A 10,646-nucleotide genomic window follows, 5' to 3' on the forward strand; every position below is an offset into this window, starting at 1 on the left:
GAGGTGACCTTGACTCTCCCAGGGCCCTCAGCCTCCCTTCTTTGGGCTCCAGAGCTCTGTGTACATGCCTCTTTATACTGCTGGTCACACTACATCATATGATGTCATCAGACAGTGGGTTCTAGTTCATCTCTGAATTCCAGGACTGGGCACACATAAGTTCTCAATAAATCATGCTGAATGAATACATAATCAATATGATTAATAACTTTTCTTTGATGGCCCCTTAAGGTGTACAAAGTATATTAAGCTGATACAGACAAGTCTGGAGAAAAGACATTGGGCAAAAGACAGAGAAAACCAGCTGGGTGACCGAGCAGACCCGGGGCAGTTCATAACTGAGTGTCCTCTTCTTATATATGGACAGGCTCTAGAAAGAAGCCACAGCACCTCTGAAGAGCCCTGGGCTCAGCACTTCCCGTATTCACGGCTGCTATTCTCAGTGCTCCTCTTCCCCAGAGCCTGCTTCCATATTTTCAGGTCTTTGAATGTTGCAGCCAAACCACTGCTGTGTTTCTGAAAGCAGAACCAAAACACCCCACCAGCCACCACTCCTCACTAACTTCCTGCTCCCTGGGCTCCAATCCCGGCTTCCTGCCTCCTCATGGACCCTCTCCTCCCTTGCCCTGGGAGCACGTCCACTTCCTATGCACTGGCCCCGCACCCTGTCCTGCCTCCACCCTGCACCTCCAGCCTCCCGCCTCCTCTGGCCAGGCTCCTGGGACCTCTGCCCACGCCCAGAAGCCCCGCTCCCCTTCACTCCCCTCCTGTGGAACCACTTCCCCATTTGAATACTTTATGTCCTTCCTCCCTTTCTTCTGGGGAACCCTGGTCCAAAAGCCAGTTGTGACTTCTGTGGGTTAAAGGCCAGGATGAAAAAACAGAAGGAGCTACCATTTCTGCCTCCATAGCTCCTTAGCCAGGAAGGGGCCACAAAGGTAGCTTAACTTGACCAAGCAAAGAGGCTGCTAGAACTGGCCGTGCCAGCCAGGTCCTCAGGAGGGGGTGTCAGGAGAAACCAAAGCCCACCAAGGCCTGCAGGGTGGGCTTCAGTTTCTCATGTCACTGAAGGGATATGAAATACGCCCATTTTATAGATGATGGCTCTCAATTTTGAATCTAATTGAAATCTAAAAGCAAGACTGAGTAAAGGAAAGACAGACAGGCCTTGTGACCCAGGACAAGCCAGGTGAAACCTTATAAGGTCAAGTTTCTCCTAAAAATGAGAAGGATAAGGTCTTCCGCTTGGGATGAGGGACAGAATGAAATGAGATGATATGTGAAATGACTAGCACAGCATATCAGGAGGAGAAGTCTTGCTAAACAAAGCCAATGACCTTCTCCTTTAAAATTGCTGTTGCTCCCTTTGGTGGAGGCCCAGGGGAGGTTGTCTTGAGGTGCCCTGGCTGGAACGCAGTCAGTACCTTTGGGGCCCTGTCCTCAGAGTCCGTGGCAGGCCGGCCGCCAATCCAGCCGGGGTGGTGGTAAGTGGTCCTGAGCCAGCGTCCTCAGCAGCTTCAGGAGCTGCCGAGAAGGGGTGACTTTGATGTGAAGCCAAAGGAAGATGTGTTTCAATTGTCTAAATTACTCAGGGCCCCCACAGAACTTAAACAGCTGCAGGTCGCTTGCAAATCTAAAATTCCCTGCTGCACCACTCCCCATCACACAGGCCAGATTTTCAGTTCCCTGTCAAGTCCTGTCACCTCACACCTCAGTGCCTTTGCACGTGCTTGAGTCTCTGCCTAGAATTCTCTTCCCTCCTCTCTGTGGCTGCCCAGAAAATTTCCCCTCATGCTTCAGGTCTCAGCCCCGCCACCCTGCTCCCACGAAGCTGTCTCTGCTGGCCCCTCCTTGGTGCTTTCTACATGTGATTGCCCATTTATATGCCTGGGTCCCCAACAAACCGAGAGCTCACCCAGGGCAAGGGGCAAGGTTTGCTTGTATTCACACCTGGTGCTCGTGCAACACCTGCCTCAGAGAGGTTCTCAACCAGTGTTTGTTGAAGTGCATGTCTGCAATCATGCGGTAGTTGTAAGAACCAACCCTTTAAAACTAAAAGGCATCTTTTTGAATTCTAGCTGTTCAACTAATAGCCCAGGACATTGACTTGAGTTCCTTAGCCTCTGCACCTCAGCTTCCATTGTAAAATAGGACCATGTGACAAGTCTTAGAGGATTATTATGAGGGAATACGCATGCACTCACTCACACACACTCACTCACACCCCAGAGGCCAGGTTTCCACAGTTAGAGAGAAATGGAGAGCGAGGCATTTACACTGGCACTCCAGGCCGCAGCGAGACTGCCCATCACTGCTACCTGGGGCTGTTGACCTTGGTATCTTTGCCTCAGCTTCTTCTACATGCAGACGCTAAGTCCTGGGAGTACTCAGCTAGCCAGGGAGACCAGGCATCCCTCCCAAGGACAGAGCAAGCCTTGACCCCTGGCTAAGGTCAGAGCCCTCCACATAGACCATCAGCAAGGTCTTAGCTCCCTGTACGGACTCCGCCATGACACTGAAAGGGGCACTTCCAGTGGGCCCTCTCTTGGGCCAAAATGGACAGATGCCCTGGCTCCTAGATTCAGTTTCTGGCTGGCACTTTGAGAAACAGAAGGGCAGCTGGGACCCTCAAAGTAAGACTTGTCTTCCCCAGAGCACAAGCTGGTATTTCAAGCCAGGACACTTTTCCTGTCATGAAGAAGATTCATACCATGGGTTGAGGTTTAGTTAGGATAGACTGGGTGATGCATCAGTAACAAACAGCCCCCCAGAGCTCAGTGGCTTACGATCACAATGGTTGCTTGCTTGCAGCTCTTTAGCATCCATAAAAATTGGTATTATGGGTTCTGAAGTTTCCCCATGGAAGTTGCTCTCTATGTGATAGCTCAGAACAGCATCAGCATTTCTTCTACATCCCCAGATCCAAAGAAGAGCAAGAACAGAGTCTTACTTAGCAATAACACACCCCACCTGGACGTGGGCATGTGTGTTTACCTCTTAGACTGTAAGCTCCTTCAGATATAGAGCCATGCATCCTTTTTCCCTGCTGTTTGCCTGCTTCAGAGGAGACAATAAATATTTGTTGCATAAACGAAGAAGAGAATGAATATACTTATCATTCATTTCTTTCTCAGCTAGTACCCTAAACCATGCCAAGCTCTGGGCTGGGTGATGCAGACACACTTGGAAACAAGACTCAGCTTCTACCACCCTGTGAGTTCCCAGTCTAAAGAGGGAAACCGATGTACAAAGAACTCATTCAATGCAGCATAATAAGGATCATCATTGAAATCTATGAAATCTGCTGTAGAAGCAAGTTAAGGGGAAAATAATTTTCCCAGGAGATCCAGGAAGTATATAATGGGGAAGGGATATGTGAGCCAGCTCTTAAAAGCTGGGTGTTGCTGGGTAGAAGGGACGAGAAGGGGAGAGACAAGGGCAATAGCATATATGAGGACATGGGTGCTAGAACAAGCCTGGAGTGTTCAGGAAAGGGAGAGCCTCATTCTGCGTGTTGCTGGAGGGCTGCGTGTAAGATGGGGATGGTGGGCGCAGAGATGGAAACAGAAGCAGGACCATGTCATGGAGAACTGGGGGGGACCACGGATGTCAAGCTTTGGAGTCTGACTTTCATCCCATTGGAAATGAGAGCCTTTGGAGGTTCTTCAAGAAGGAAGTGATACAATCTCCTACGAGGATCTGTAAGAGTATCCTGCCTGCAGGCGAAGAATGTGTTGATAGGGGAACACCTAGAGCCATGGGACTGATTAGAATGTTTCCCAGTGGACAGAACCTGTCCAATTTCTCTGAAAGACAGGTGCTCTTACTCCTGGGTTTCCAAGGATATCCTCTGACGTCAATGGGAATATCTTACCTGTGTGTGTATGTGTGGATACATATGTGTATTACAGGGTATTTAAGGCATTTCAATATTGATTTGTGTATAAAACCTCTCCAAGGAAAGCAGACAATAAGTAAAACTGAGCTTACCCAAAGCTGAGTCTTCAAATTACAGATGACAATTGTTACTTTTTCTATAGAGAGCTAGAAGCATTGACATCCCTGACCCAATGCCTGTGTGCACAGGGTCTGGCATATGGACTTCTCAGGGATGTTTGATGTTTTCTATTTGTGTGAGGAACTATGCCATGAGATGTCAAACATAGCATGACAGTACCAAAATGAGGTGACCTCCTAAGTTCCTCTCTGCTCTGGCGTCTATAAAACCCAGGGGTAGAAGAGCTACGTGACCCATCCAAGGATGCACTGCAAGGTTGTCAGAAGCCCACGACAGAGATGTCTGGGGCAAAACACCTGTGGTTGGTTGTTTGGATTTTCGTTTGTTTTGCCATCATGAGTCGCATCTCAGATATCCACATATGGGGTCATGTTGATTATTTTGTAGCAAAAACAACCAGTTATTTATTCAGAAATAATAGTATTTTTCATATCATTAGTGTGAAAGCTGTTCTTAAGAATTATTTTATTTATTTATGAAAGAGCAAAACATAAGACCATCATGACAAGTCTCGTGCTGGTCACTGCTTGGTCTAAGAGGGCGGGGATGTTGGTGTTTTCAGACTGAGTGGGTCAGGAGTGGGCAGATAATCACGGAAGGCCCCTCGATTTTGACTCCAAGTTACATCACAGAGAGTTGCCTTCGGCTATAGTTTTCATCCAATCATGAAAGAAGAGTGACTTTCACAGAAGCAGGTGGGGTCTAACCACAGTCCAGAGTTTGGCTCCAGGATTCAGTAGACAACCTATCACTGAGAACTTTCCATAATGTGGTTTTCAGCTTCATTCCTCTTCAACTGAGTCAGGCTGAGCAGGGAAGGTACTTGATAATCAGACCACCCTCAGGAGCCCACTCCAAGGACATCGTGGAAACTTAAAATAAGCCGGCCTCTGATCAAAATCTGTGAATTTCTTCTGGATTGTTTAATTTGATTTATACCATATATATCAATGAGGGTTCTCCAGAAAAACTATCATCTATCTATCTATCTATCTATCCATTCATCCATCTACCCAGCTATCTATCAATCCATCTCTCTATCTGTATGTGTGTATAGATACATATACGTATATAGTCTGAAATCCCTAGGGCAGCTAGAAACTCAGGCAGAAATTGATGCTGTAGTCTTGAGTCAGAAGTTCTCCGAAATTTTAGTTCTTGCTCTTAGGCCTTCAACTGATTGGATGAGACATATAACACTATCAAGGGCAATCTCCTTTACTCAAAGTGAACAGATTGTAGATGTTAACCACACCTACAAAATACCTTCATGGTAACACCTAGATTAGTACTGATTAAATAACTGGGTACTACAGCCTAGCCAAAGTTGATACCAAAAACTAACCATCACACAAAATTTCTGCCATTTCTCAAAATCTGTGATTCCACCAGACTTGGGGCAAGTCAGCTGCAGGAAAACCACAGTTTTTCCAGTTGCCATAAGCTCAATCTATCTGTCCAAATCAGTCACACTCTTGTTTTTTTTTTTTTCCTGGTAATTTTGAGTGCAGTGTGCCCAGATGCCTTGTCACATCAATTAGGAAGCACAAATTCATGAGTCATGAAGGGTCAGGCAGGATGAATTTTCAAACCCCTAGAACAGGTTTTTATAATCCGGCCATCCGATCACCCTAAAATAAACCCAATTGCCATGCTCTGCTTCACCTCCCTCCAAATACCCCATGACCTGGAGATGACTCAGAGCCCAAGAATGAAGAAAATAGTCAGAATCCCAATCACTTCCTCTATCACATCTTCAGGGAGGCTGATTACAATGCAGAAATTATCCAGATGAGTGAGGAAAGTGGAAGCTGAACCCTGCAACCTTCTTTTGGACGTTAATGAACGGTTGTAACATTCTTTCCCATCTGGGTCAAGGGAACTCAGTTTTTTTTGCTTTTAGCCTGCATGTCTCAGATGCCACGTGGGCAGGTGGATAGCCCTGCTGTTTCTTGTGTGCAAGAAAACTGTATACAATTCTCAGACACAGAATGGAAAAGACAGTAGGTAGCAGCTGCTAAGGAGAATGTGGAGGGACCACTGCTGATGAGAGTGTAAACTGGTACAACCACTTTGAAAACCTGTGTGGCAACAGCTGCGAAAACTGAAATCACCTCATTCCCCAGCAGGTCCTCTCCTGAGTATACAACCAACAGAAACACTCGTACTGGAATGTTCACAGCAATGTTATTCATAATGCCCCAAAGCTGGAAACAACACAAATGTCCATCAACAGCAGAATGAATAAATAAACATATTCACACAATGGAACACAGCAATGAGTGATGATCTATAGCTACAAGCAACATCAGAGAAGAACGTCACATGGAGCCAAAGAGACCAGACCCCCAAAAGGGCATATTGTATGATTGGTGGAAAGTATAAAAACAGACAGCTAATCTATAGCATAGTAAGTCAGGAGAACGGTTACCATTGGAGGGAACATTGTGACTGATTAGGGTCACGGGGAGGCTTCTGCAGGGATTGATAATGTTTGATTATCTACTGCTGCCTAGTAAATTACCCCAAAATTAGGGGCTTAAAACAACAACCATTTCTTTATAGCTCATAACTTTTGGGGTCAGGAATTCAAGCAAGGCTCAGCTGGGTGATTCTTTGCGCCATGTGCTTTTTCCTTATTTTTTTTCTTTTGGACTTAAAAACTTCTGCATATTTTTAGTTGCTGTATAGTTGATCTACAACGTTTCAGGTGTACAGCAAGGTGATTCTGTTATATGTACTTTTTCAAATTATTTTCCATCATCGGTTATCATAAGATATTGGGTTAGTTCCCTGTACTATGCAGTAGGTCCTTGTTGTTACCTATTTTAAATATAGTAGTGTGTATATGTTCATCCCAAATTCCTAATTTATCCCTCCTCCCCACCTTTCCCCTTTGGTAGCCGTAAGTTTGTTTTCTATGTCTGTGAGTCCATTTCTGTCTTCTAAATAAGTTCATTTGCATCACTTTTTTAGATTCCACTTATGTGATATCATGTGCTGTTTGTCTTTCTCTGTCTGACTTATTGTTTTTTTTAAAAAGATTTATTTTATTATTTATTTATTTATTTACTTTTGGTGGCATTAGGTGCTTTTTGCTGCACACGGGCTTTCTCTTCTTCTGGAGAGCCGGGGTTACTCTTCGTTGTGGTACATGGGTTTCTCATTGCAGTAGCTTCTCTTGTTGTGGAGCATGGGCTCTAGGCATACAGCCTTCAGTAGTTGCAGCTCGTGGACTCAGTAGTTGCAGCTCGTGGACTCAGTAGTTGCAGCTCACAGGCTCTGGAGTGCAGGCTCAGTGGTTGTGTTTCACAGGCTTAGTTGCTTCCCGTGACCAGGGATAGAACCCGTGTGCCCTGCATTGGCAGGTGGATTCTTAACCACTGTGCCACCAGGGAAGCCCTGACTTACTTTATTTAGTATGATAACCTCTAGGTCTATCCATGTGGCTGTAAATGGCATTATTTCATTCTTTTTCATGGCTGAGTAATATTCCATTGTGTGTATGTGCGTGTGTGTGTGTGTCTATATATCACATCTTCTTTATCCCTTTATCTGTCGATGGATATTTAGATTGCTTCCTGGTCCATGTGCTTTTGATGGAGGTCACTCAGTGGTCTTCAGGGGGCAGATGGACTGGTCTGAGGTCCAAGAAAGCTGCCCTAACAAGTTTCGTGCTTTGGCAGGGATCACAGGAATCTGGGCTCCACTGCAGCTGTTGACAGGAGTGCCTATCTGTGGCCTCTCCAACATGGCAATCTCAAGGTACTTGGACTTCTTACATGGTGGTTCAGAGCACCCAGAAAGAGATTCTAAGAGCCCCAGGTGGAAGCCCCAAGGTTTCTTATAACCTAGACTTAGAGGTATTTTCACTTCATTCTAGGGGTCAAAGAAGTCACTAAAGCCAGTCTAAACTCAAGGGAGGAGAAAAAGAGATTCGTCTCTAAGTAAAGGTCACACAAGTACACGGAGTGAAGGGATTAATGGCCGCCATCTTGGAAACAAGCCACCACAGGTAATGTTCTGTTTCTTGATTTGGATATTGGCTACAAGCTATATTCAGTTTGGGAAAATTTACCAAACTATGTGCTTATGGTGTGTGCCTTTTCTATATGTATCAATATATGTACTATAGACTGAATAAACATTCAGTTCGTGTCCCCCCAAAATTCACATGTTGAAACCTAATCCCCCATGAGATGCCATTTGCAGGTGGGGCCTTTGACAGGTGACTGGGATTAGTGCCCTTATAAAAGAGACCCCCAAGAGCTCCCTCACCCCTTCTTCCTTGTGAAGACATAGGGAGAAGTTGGCCATCCATGAACCAGGAAGCCAGTGCTCACCAGACACCGAATCTGCTGTCACCTTGATCTTGGGCTTCCAGCCTCCAAGACTCTGAGAAATAAAGTGCTATTGTTTAAGCCACCCAGTTGATGGTATTGTGTTATAGCAGCTGCAAAGGATTATGACAATATGGTTTTAATAAAAAGTTTACATTTGAAAAGAATCACCAAGCAGAATCAATGGCCCTGGGAAGAGGCTGGTCCCGTGTGAGCCCTTCTGTGCCCTGATGAACACTCCTGTTTCACGGTGTCACCCAACCCTTTACCAGCCCCACGCTCTTGGGAGTTTTCCTGCGAGGTCCTCAGTTTCAAAGAAGAAGAAAAGGATCAGGTACCTTCCTGGAGGCCTGTGACAGAGATTGAGACAACCTAAGAGAAACTCCCAGCATATCCTGATCCTCAGTCAGCTAACTTCATTTCATTGCAAATACTGCCTCGCGCCTCTGGCTCCTCAGCTCCTGAGGGAGTCAGCAGGTAAGACTCCCTAGAAGACTGGTTAGGGGTCCACAGAGAGCTTCCCCCTGCCAGGGTCCTCACCTGGTGAGCAGAGAAAGGGTCACATGCTCGGGCACCTGCAGGGTGGTCTGAAAGGGGAGTCCGGGTCTGAAGCGATGGAAACACTGTGTGGCTCCTAAACGAGCCCAGAGTCCCCGAGCAGAGTGACAAGTGAATCACCTCGACTCACGCTTAGTCACTGCAAGGTACTTTCCACACGGACACATGGAGATGGTTACCAAAGAAATGTCTGCTGGCTCCTCGCACATCAGCTCAAAGAAAATGTTGTTGTAACCTTTACTTTAGAGGGGAAAAAATAGCATCACTTTCCCTTTTCCTTTCCTTTCCCTTTTGGAGAGAGATTTGTTGGCAAAATAGTTGAAGTGGTTGTTTTTGTTTACCCTAGAGAAAGTTTCCAGAAAGCTCTGAATCCCGAGCCTTGTATATGTGGCAGGCCTTTCGCGTCCAAAGCACTTAGTGCCTAAGTGTGTAAACAACCCCCTCAGAGGGGACCGTCCCATCACACTCTCTGATCACCAGTGCAGTCCTCCGGGCTTTACGGAGCTAGAGAGCCGGGGTTCAAACCCTCCCTCTGCCTTGTACTATGAGTATAAGTGGGGGCTGGGCATTGCAACTTCCCGAGCCCCTATTTCCTCATTAATAATAATGAGGCTTAGTCACGCTTACCCACACGGTGGTTGTGAGAAGTCGGTGAGGTGATGTGTAGAAGCACCACAAACAATGCTTGGTACCCACATAGTAGTTGATTAGCTAAGATGACTTCCTCCCTCCCTCCCTCTCTCCTGATCTCCCTTCTTTATTTCCCTTTCCACCCTTCTCTTTTTAAATTCCCTCCCTTTCTCTTCCTTCCCTTCACTCCAAACTTAATCAGCCCTCAAGTCTCTCCTCCCATCTCTGCTGTCAGCTTTTTTTTTTTTTTTGCCTTGTTTTCAAGTCTCAGACCTCCTCTGCACTCACAGCCGTCCCTCTGGCTGGTACAGCCTTAGCATGGTGGCTATTGAATGCCAGCCAAATTCTGGTTTAAAAACACTACGATTTTTGGCCAGACTTTCTCTCCTTACAAATGAGGGTGATGTTTCAGGCATGGGAAGTCTTCCCTTCCATTGAGGCCCCAGGCAAAAAAAAAATAGCAACGCCTCAGTGTGTGGCCTTAGGTGGACAGTGAAGTGAGGCTCTGGGTACTGACAGAAATAAATCTGGTGTTTCTGAAAATTGTGAAACATGCGCAGTGGATGTGTCATCCTAGCAAAAGTGAGTCAGTCCCCAGGCCTGAGCCCAAATCTGGCTGCAGCCTGCACTAGCTTTCTAAATAGAAAGTATATTCCTGGCCAGCCTAAGATTAGCAAATTGGCGGTCAATGAGAGTGGAAAGAGAGGCAGAAGAGAGACATGCAAATCTATACTTTGCAAGAAATTTTACTGGAAAAATGAAATTCTCTCTCTGTGATTTTTTTTAAAGTTACTCCTTTTCTCTTTATCCTGCTGTCTGCACCAAGCTTTTCTTCCCATCACTATCTTAGCACAAAATTCTAAAGACGCCTCTGAAAATAGGACCACAATATCCATGGATGAATGGATAGAGAAAATGTGGTGTGTGTATATATATATATGTATATATATATACATTCAATGGACTATTATTCAACCATAAATAAGGACATCTTGCCATTTTCAATAACACAGATGAAACTTGAAAGCATTATGCTAAGTGAAATGTCAGACAGAGAAAGACAAATGCTGTCTGACCTCACTTATATGTGAAATCTAAAA

Source organism: Hippopotamus amphibius, chromosome 2 (genome assembly GCF_030028045.1).
Source record: "Hippopotamus amphibius kiboko isolate mHipAmp2 chromosome 2, mHipAmp2.hap2, whole genome shotgun sequence".
In the NCBI taxonomy this organism is placed as follows: domain Eukaryota; kingdom Metazoa; phylum Chordata; class Mammalia; order Artiodactyla; family Hippopotamidae; genus Hippopotamus; species Hippopotamus amphibius.